The sequence below is a fragment of the Alosa sapidissima genome, chromosome 24, assembly GCF_018492685.1.
Source record: "Alosa sapidissima isolate fAloSap1 chromosome 24, fAloSap1.pri, whole genome shotgun sequence".
Classification (NCBI taxonomy): Eukaryota; Metazoa; Chordata; class Actinopteri; order Clupeiformes; family Clupeidae; genus Alosa; species Alosa sapidissima.
Window position 1 is genome coordinate 25399293 of NC_055980.1, and position 9893 is coordinate 25409185.

Below are 9893 nucleotides of genomic sequence, written 5' to 3' on the forward strand. Positions count from 1 at the left end.
AATACCTTAAACAAGAAATGAAATGCTAACATTTCTTCAAAATGATGGTGTTATAGTCATATTACTTCTACTTTTCTATAAAGATGTTGGCAACTTTACAGCAGACATTTTAGACTGTAACAGCACACAGCTTTATGTTTTGTTATACACTGCTTGAGATGCACTAATCTGTTATGCACTGCCCTTAATAGTCTATTTTAAGACAACATTGTCTCCGAGTCATTACACACATCTAAATCATAGCTGCATCCCCTGCAGTAGGTTTACGCCCAATTAGGCTAAATTAAATGACATCATCGAAACAAAAGTGAAACTAAAGTCGATTAGGTATCCTAGCCCTTGTAGCCTACCGTCTTTGGCTTTCCATACACAACACACACAAGGTCTTCTCAGCCAACATTGAAACAAGGTAAGATTTGACCTTCAACTCTACCTTAGATTATAGCCAACAGTGAAGGAGTATAGGGGAGACCGGGGTTGGTTGTCACAATTTTTACTCATGCATAAATTGCTCATCTTCAAAAACTCTTTCAGCAGTAATTCCTACATGAAATGAAAGCTTGGGGTCTTGGCTTTAAATGTGTATAATTTTTACTTTTAGAATGTATTGTAACAGGGAGCAATTAACCATCAAAGACACTCTGACACAATGTGACAATCAACCCCATCACAGGGTATGGGGTTGGTTGTCCCTATAGAGTTTCAATAGGAAACTCTCACTACAAGCTCTCAATAAAAAAACACCGACATGAAAATTTACGCTGACCCATGAAATTTAAAAATTGTCTCCTCACCTCAATGTTGTGTGTCTGCTCAGCAAAATTCCTAGTGCAAATGAGTAAGCTATCAAACAGTTGAGTTTGATATCAAAATTTTACCACAGCGCCACCTAGTGTGCCTGGAATAAGCAATGTGACAACCAACCCGTGAGACAACCAGCCCCGGTCTCCCCTACAGTCTTAAAAAGCTGTATAATCACAGTTCGAATTACGGGGGCGATTTTCCTGCCCTTGACCCTGTTCATCATATATTCATGACTGATCCACTATGTCAGTTAATATAGCCTAGCTGGATTCATTAAGTATAGTTCTGGATTCAGAACATTCTATGGTGTATGTGTGTGTGTGTGTGTGATGCTGAGAGCAGAGAATGAGTAGGCGTAATGTGTAGCCAACGCTAGGATAAGCTTCGGGAGGATAAGTGGGGTGGACTTCGGTAAAGTTAGACTGAAATTCAGATTCCCAAGATTCGCGTTTTGCGGTTCAATAAATCATAGACGAAACATTTTCATTGCACAATAGAGAGCTCTATCTAATCGTTGTAATGTAGACAACAAGCTACTGTATAACCTGGTTTTCATCCGAAAGAACCGTGTACATGTGGATAAATAAAGCATTCTGCTTTCAGCCGAGCATCTAGGGACCGTCTTCAAAGTGCAAAACTGAAAGTGGATACAAAGATACATTTAAATAGCTTCACTGTTATTGAGCCTAGTGCTTTCAAAATCACAACACACTAGGGCCTTCCTAGCAACATACTACACCTGCTAATTATGGAAAAAACTGACTCGCCCTTTCCAAAATTAGCAGGTGTAGTATGTTGCTTGGGAAGCCCTAGATGTGAGTTGTGATTTTGGAAGCACTAGGCTCAATGACAGTGAAGCTATTGAATTTTATCCTCAATAAAAATATATTATAAATAGGCTGAGCATAATTTCCCAAAACAAGCAGGTGTCGTATGTTGATAGAATTTAGGCTCTGTCATGAACAATTTGTTCCGGCTTGCAAAAAATTTCTGGGTGACATAATAATGATATTCCAATCAGCTGTTTTAATTTCTAGGGCGAATGGCATAGAATATGTAAGGGATAACGGCCGCCGAGTTGTCCTGTTATACGGAATTAATGGATGAGGGCGAGTGGCAAAAAACTCCCCCACGTGCAGCGGATTTTTTCCATTAATTTTTCGGAGTGTCTATTCGTACCCCTGATACAAATAGCCTTGGCCACATAACTAGGCTATTCACACCCTGTTACATAACAACAAAAACATGTTGCTCGCGTGCCCAAAAAACATGGCCGCCATTCGTTTTTTCGTCAGCAGAAAGTGAAGAATTCTGAACGGTTTCAGCACTAATATCTGTTCAAATTAAATTTGAGATGGAAAAGTTGTGTTTTATTTTCATAATCTTTGTTCACTGAACACATACAACCGTCAGTTTGTTAGCTAACAGAAATTTCGTGAATATGACGTTCAGGCCTATAAACTATAAGTTTACCTGTAAACCTCAACTCCTTGTGGAAGAACATAGTGCAGTGGTCACAGGCAAGGGCTGGCATACGGGAGACCGGGGTTCAATATCTGTGTGATGCTTTTTGGCAGAGCGAGTGTACATGTGTACCAACGTCTCTGGAGAGAAGGCGCGCAATTTGAACAAGAAATCGGTTCTCAAACGGAAGTTTTGATTGCAACAATTAGCTAGTTCATGCACCAGGGTGTAAATAGCATGCAGTACTATAAACACCAGGGTACGAATAGCATCCACTTCTAACTGTACATTGATGCAAACAGCATACCTTATTCAGAGTGTCAATTACACAGCTGAGCTATTCACACCCTGTTACGTAACAAAAAAAAAAAAACATGTTGCTTGTTTTTAAAAAAAAATTAAATAAAATATTATTACATTGTGTGATCAATATGCCAGAATAAATGCACAGGGGTGCAAATAGCATACACTGATATTTGTACCAGACGGGGTACTAATAGAACACATTGCTGTGTGCACCGGGGTACGAATAGCATACATTGATGATTGTACCAGACAGGGTACTAATAGAACACATTGCTGTGTGCACCGGGGTATGAATAGCATACATTGATATTTGTACCAGACGGGGTACTAATAGGACACATTGCTGTGTGCACCGGGGTTCGAATAGCATACATTGATATTTGTACCAGACAGGGTACTAATAGGACACATTGCTGTGTGCACCAGGGTACGAATAGAATTCACTTCTTATTGCACCAGGGTACGAATAGCATACACTGCTAATTGTACCAGGGGTGCAAATAGCCTTACCCTTAATTTTTTCCATTAATTCCGTATAACTGGACACACCTCGAAGGCCGTTATCCCACTTATCACCCGGTTGCCACTGTAAAGCAAAGGAAACACGCGGTTTCGTTTAAAAAGAAGCTCAAGTTCAGCTTGTTGTACATTTTCCATTGGCCAGCGATAGCCAATCAGAAAAGAGTATTTCTGCTCTCCGGGTGATAAGTTAGTTTAAAGGCACAATGTGTCTTTTCTGTGAATTTTTGAAGTGTAATGCATTCAAAAATCAACTATACATATTAATAGAATGTGAAGAAGTAACACTACTGACATGTTCTAATCAAAGAATATGCATAGCATTGCAGAGATCTTCTCCAGAATTAGAATGCTAACCGACTAGCCCCGGGTCGTCCAGTCTTGCAATACCAGTTTATGTCTGAGGTGGCGACAGGGAGTAACATACCGGCCAAACCGTCTTCAGTGCAGCCCAGAGCAATTGAGAAAGAGACAACGCAATTACGCACGCTCTGCCCCCTCCCCTCTCCCACGGAGTTCAAGTTCTACAGTGAAGTGTAACTGCGAAAAGGGCCGAAAAGTTCTGGGAAGAGACTTCCATCGCCTCCAGCTAAAAAACTCGATCTGAGGCGAAAAGAATATCAGATAGGAAGCGAGCAAATACACGTGTTAATCTAGGGAGTGCTTTCCATGGAGACAGCTGTTGGATAGCAAGGTTCGATTCTGAACTTGCGACATTTCTTCTTGACTGGTAAGTAAACATCTGTTAAACATAATTCATAATTTTGATTAAGCAAAGGAGATATTGTAGAATTAGCTCTCGAGCAACTAGGTAATGTTTGTCAGTTGTAGATAGCGGTAAATTGACTTCGTTCAACCGCCATTGCTAACGTTACCAACCTAGCGATAGCGTCCTTGCTGCATATGCTAAGCAGTTTGCCAAATACTATTATTTGTACGTGACCAAGTTTTGTGTCCTACACAATACATAGAGTGTAATGTTCCAATATGCAATAAATACATTTTGATATTTGTGAATGTTCACTGGCTTGTGGTCTCACTAACGAATGATGTTGGCAGCATAAGGATACTAAATTACAACTAATGCTAGCTCTAAACGATTAGAATAACTTTCAGCTACGTTAGAATACTATCCTCTCCGGTAACGTTGCTTAGATTGTGTCGGGCCTGTTGCAAAATAGCATCACCATTTCCCTTTGAAGCTCTTCAAACATGTCTTATCACAATATACCCATGTGTGTGTTCGTATCTGTTTTCACAGGATCAGAATTCCAGTCCAGTCCTCCCCTATGAAGGTGTAACGATTACATTGCTGTTGCCCAACAGGTAGGAAAATGTAATGTCATCTAATTTCAGTAATGTGGCAAAATGCTTAGCTAATGCCCAAGTAGTAAGTTGTTTCCTGCTGCAGAGGTTCCTAAAAAGTTGGTCAAGCAAACCCTCCCCAGACAGATGCCAGTCTTGCTGTTTCATACGCTGACTGTAATATTTAGAGGAATCTAGTTATCTTTGAAAGTAGGCTTTAAAAAACAGTAGAATCAGTGACTAGTGACACAGTAGCTTTATGTGTAAGAAGTAATTCCAGCAGTTTTCACAATCACAATGGGGTCCCAACCCCCAGATTAAGAGGTCCCGTCCTGCTCTAATTTGTTCAAGTTCTTTCATTCAGATTGGTGTGTCAACAGGTTGAATTTCCTGCTGCAGATCACCTCTTCATTTCCTATGGCTCACCAACATGAAGCCTGACTCGTTAGCCCAACTTGTTGCTGTTGAAGACTGCTAAGGACTATCCATGTGCCCAGCTGCTTCCCTCCTGCCTCATATAGTCCAAAAGTTACATTTCTATTCATGTTGTTGCACTTGGCAGATGTAAAGTTTATTCCTGTCTTGTACTAGAATACACCTTATGGCGCAACCTGGACACATTGTCAGTGATGCTCCCGGGGTCATAGGGTGTTTCGGGTCTTACATCAGACACCCTCACCCGGGCCACCGTGAAGCTTTTTCAGCAGCTTCCAGGATGTTCTTGATGGCTCTTTGCCTGTGCAGTCCGCAAATCCCTAAGAGTCCCAGGACACGGTGTAAAGACTGGCCTGCGAAGCCCCTGCAGCCCACTTCAACAGGCTCACAGCGGGCCTTCCACCCATTCCTCCGACACTCAGCTACCAGGTCCGCATACTTGGCCCTCTTCCTTTCCTGGGCTTCCTCCATCCGATCTTCCTAGGGGACAGTTAATTCCAGTAACACCACCTGCTTGCTTGCCGCGGACATCAAGACCATGTCCGGTCGGAGTGATGTGACTGCAATGGTGTCCGGGAATCTCAACTGTCTCCCTAGATCAGGGGTGGGCAAACTTTTTGGCTCAAGGGCCACATTGGGTTTTGAAAATTGGCCGGCGGGCCGCACAACAACCCCCCCCCCAACGGCACACGCATAAAAAAGAAAAAATTTATAGCGTAATTTAGTATGAAAAGTATTTGTTTTAAAATATTAATTGCTTAAAATTATTCTTTTTTTATTAATTGCTAATTTTATGCTGTTTAACAAATGTATAAATTGTGCACTGTCGGTTTAATTCACGTTTATTTCTCAATGATCTTCTGCCTGCTCCGCTATGGCTAGTGCTGTACCTACGGCTGGGCCCTCTCACAGTTTTTAAATGGTCAGTAGTGGGAACTACTGTTGCCTTCATGATTTCCTTTTAAAACTTTCTTATAAGAAGGAGATATCAATTATCAACAATCACAAGCCAGCTGGAACCTGCGGCTCTCTCTCCCTCTCGTGAGTGCAGACGCGTTCCCAATTAAATGGATTGCATAATGTTCACGTTAGATCTGCTGCAAAGGAGATAACTAAAAGTTAACTTAAGTTTAACATGATGTTATCTCTATTTAACATGATGTTTTGACATTGACATTGTAAACGTTATCTAAGGAGAGTGAAAAGCAGTTTGCAGTAAAGCTAACCAACGTTGTCTCTATCGCAGGAAAAAATAGCGAGCAGCCTGATAACTAAATGAAATGCTCGGCGGGCCGGATGAAAGTGCTTGGCGGACCGGATCCGGCCCGTGGGCCGCAGTTTGCCCACTCCTGCCCTAGATCAACCAGGAGGTGCAAGTCTCTTGCTGTTGTGAGCAGGCCCCCTTGGGCTTTTCTGGGGGGGCTGAGGCTTCTCACCTGCTCGGACAAAGGCAATTGCAGACTTGGTTGGGTGATGCTGCTTGCTGATGTTAATGCCAATGCAGATGGTGTCTGCTACTGCCTTCAGGACCTGGTCATGGCGCCAACGATAACGCCCATCTCCCAAGGCCTTGGAGCAGCAGCTGAGGATGTGCTCTAGTGATCCCCTTTTCTGGCAGAATTGGAAAGCAGGTGCAGGACTTCTCTGGCTCTCTGGTGACCTTGAACTCCTCTGCCAGACTCCTGAAGGGAAGCTGTAGCTTGGTGTTATGGCCAAAGAAAGCAATGCTGCTTAGGCTCCGTGGCAGGCCCAGCCACCTGCGTAGGAATCGGCTGATCTTCCGCTCAAAGCCCTCCACAGTGGTAATCGGGACTTCATAGATTAGCAACGGCCAGAGGAGACGAGGGAGGATGCCATGCTGGTAGATCCAGGCCTAGAACTTGCCAGGAAGTCCTGACTTGTCCACTGCCGAGAGCCATGCGTCGAGGTCATTGCTGGTGCCCTGCCGTGCAGCGGTGTCCTTCAAGTTTTCAGTGAAGAGCTTGCCCAGGCTCTTCACTGGCTTTTCTGACACTGTTGGAATTCTGGTGTTTCCCAGCGTAAAATGGAACTGGTCCGCTACTTTTCCTTTCCTTAACAAGCTCATTCTTGCCCAAGTGATGAGCTGTTCGAGGCCTTTAAGAAGCCACCTGCATCCGGACACTGAGGTCATGGTGACAGTGAGATCGTCCATGAATGCTCTAATCGGTGGTTGTCGGGTGCCAGATCTGGACAGTGGACCTCTGCATTCCACTTACGCAGATTTCACGAGCATGTTCATGGCCAGTGCAAACAAGGACACAGAGATTGTGCAGCCGGTATTAATGCCCTTCTCCAGACGATGCCACTCTGATGTTGAAGTCCCAGAGGACACCCTCAGACTAAAGTTGTTATAGTAGTCAAGGATGAGATTTCGAATCTTCTCTGGGACGTGGTATCTGCTCAGGGCTAATTCCACCAGTTTGTGTGGTATCGATCCATAAGCATTGGCAAGGTCCAGCCACAGCACTGCCAAGTCCCCTTTGGAGTTGCAGTGGAAGTCCTGGTAGCACGTCGTTCCTTGGCGCCAAACCTGTCTGAAGCGATGCTGATTATGAACGTGCTCATGGTTCGGAGCCTCTGGTCCACACCGGCCTTGGCTGCTGCTTCAAGGGCTGCATCAACATCTTCATCAAACTGACGCCACACTGACTCTTTGTTGGCAGCAGGCCACAAAATCCGGCGCAGCTCTGATGGTCTGCTTTGGGGTGTAGCTCGTGGTGCTTGGAGGCTCTGGGCACTGTGGTGTGTGTCCGGGCCTGGTTCCTCCTCCGTCTCACCAGGTGCTGTACTGGGTACTGGCACTGTGCGTTGCAACACAAGCTTCCTTAGGCAGCCCATCTTGGTCTGATGTATTTTTACAGTCGCGTTTTTGCAGATCTTGCCACATTTGCAGACTGCACTCATCGTCGTTTGTCCATTTGCGTTGGTCGTCACCAGGGAATCAGTCCGTTCGGGGCGCTCATTCTCCCCCCCTCTCGGGCGCCCCTGGGGGTTTTTCGTAGCGCATTTTGGGGTGCTAACCCTCCCTGCCCTGGTTGCCGTCTCTCCGAGCTGTCCACTGTCTCTCCAGTTGTCACCACACTTTCGAGGTTGTCATCCAGCCTTTTCCTGGAAGTCAATGGCGATGCCATGCTGGATTAGTACTAGAATACACCTTATGGTGCAACCTGGACACATCGTCAGTGATGCTCCCGGGGTCATAGGGTGTTTCGGGTCTTACATCAGACACCCTCACCCGGGCGACCTAGCCGGGGGTGATCAGGCCCCTACTTGTGTCCAGGTAGCGCACTACATACGTCTAGCAGTTTTATAATAAATACCAAGAACCAGGATTGGTGAAACATTGGTTGTGCCTCAAAGTGTTCTTTGATCAAGATTGGTATACTAACATCATGCTTTTCTCTCCTGTTCCTGACTTCTTAGCGTTACATTAGTGAAATGAGCTGTTCACAGAAGTTGCACCCAGTAAAGTCCCAAAAATTTTATTTTGTAATATGACCTTAACAATTAAGTATACATCCCATTAAGATAATTAGGTACAAATACAAAAACAGAATGTATATAGCCAAAAATAATCTATTTGTTGTTAAAGAGTCGTTTAAACTAATGTATTTCATGTGGTAGCTTTGGCTCTTTGACATTTGTGCCCATAGTTTTAAATATGAACTCATAGCCTAAAGGTGCAAAGGAAAAGATGAACATACCATTTTAGTCATAATTCAGGTATTCTTTATGTCGCATGAAATGTAGCCACTGTGCCCTAAGAATGGGAAGTTGCAGTCTTATTGTTAGTTGTAGAGGATGATTGTGTAAGGGATAACGTTCTGTGAGGCGGTCATTATAGTGGCATATCCCCCTGACAAAGTGATACAGCGCTGCCCGTGGTCTGCTGAGTGCGGCGGCATCACTGTTGGGAGATATGCCACGATAATGACCGCCTCACAGAACATTATCCCGCTTATTACACGGCTACCTACTGAATATATCGATAAAATGGCAGTGAAGCATTGTTTATCATTGCCTTCATGGTAATTTTAATGATTGAGATGGATAATAACTTCCGCGAAAAAGTAGTAGTCTGTTAACTTACAGATCAGCTGATTGGTTAGGTCAACGTTCTGTTTCACTTTCCTTGACAGCGGTCTGTTATACTTAGCAACGGTCCGTTATTAAAAATGATCAGACCGTAGACGTTGGGAAGTCCCATTGAAGTGAATGGAGCATTCTACAGCATTATAAAGAGCTGTGTAATAAATGGTAATAATAATGACCTCTAATAGTAAACAGAACGATTGGCTGTAACCACTGACTACATGGAGCATTTTAGTTAATGGCTACGTAGCAAGAACACCCGTGTTGCTGCCAGCCTCTCACGGTGACTGTTCTCCAAACGCCTCTGCTGGTCGGCGCGCTCATAGACATAATATACATAGACGCCGCATTGGCTGCTGGAAACAAGAAATGCGGCCGCCATCTTGGACCGGTCATACTCCTCATTGCGTTGCAGCAGAAAACACAAGATGACAGCACTGTGCAGCATGTTCCTGCTCAAATCGGCGGACCATACTCGGGGGATTTACTTTTCACAAGTAAGATTTAACATTACCGTACTATTGGTTGTATTTTGTATTTTCGAACAATGTGGCCTGTATCATAGCTACATGTATGACCTTTGCAGCAAAAAAAAACGCGTGAAAATCTGTTTGGTATTCAGTGAGATATGATTAATTAAGTGTGCTGACAGCTCATTGCACCGGCCAAACAGATTACACTGAGTGGAGTGGATGACCGGTCCAAGATGGCGGCTCCAAATCTTGTCAGCGCTAGTAGGGAGCAGCGGTCGATGCGGCGTCTATGTATATTATGTCTATGGGCGCGCTCTCTGGCTGCTCTGACAGCTCGAGCCGTCCCTGTACTGTTCTCTCCACGTTTGCCCACCCTTGTCTGACTCGATGCAGGTGGGATGTAATCTTCGTCGTCAGTCTAACACCACCCAAAAAAAATACCTCATTACTATTTTCAGTTTTATCCATCCATAC

At 44.1% G+C, this 9893-nt stretch overlaps 1 long non-coding RNA gene across 1 annotated transcript; it reads left to right on the plus strand.

The window, feature by feature from the left end:
- Nucleotides 1-3787: 3787 nt before the first annotated feature.
- On the plus strand, nt 3788-4951 carry LOC121700312. The gene is made up of 3 exons (XR_006027175.1): nt 3788-3823; nt 4355-4419; nt 4763-4951. It is a non-coding gene; the product is annotated as an uncharacterized LOC121700312 (long non-coding RNA).
- The last annotated feature ends 4942 nt before the right edge of the window (nt 4952-9893 follow it).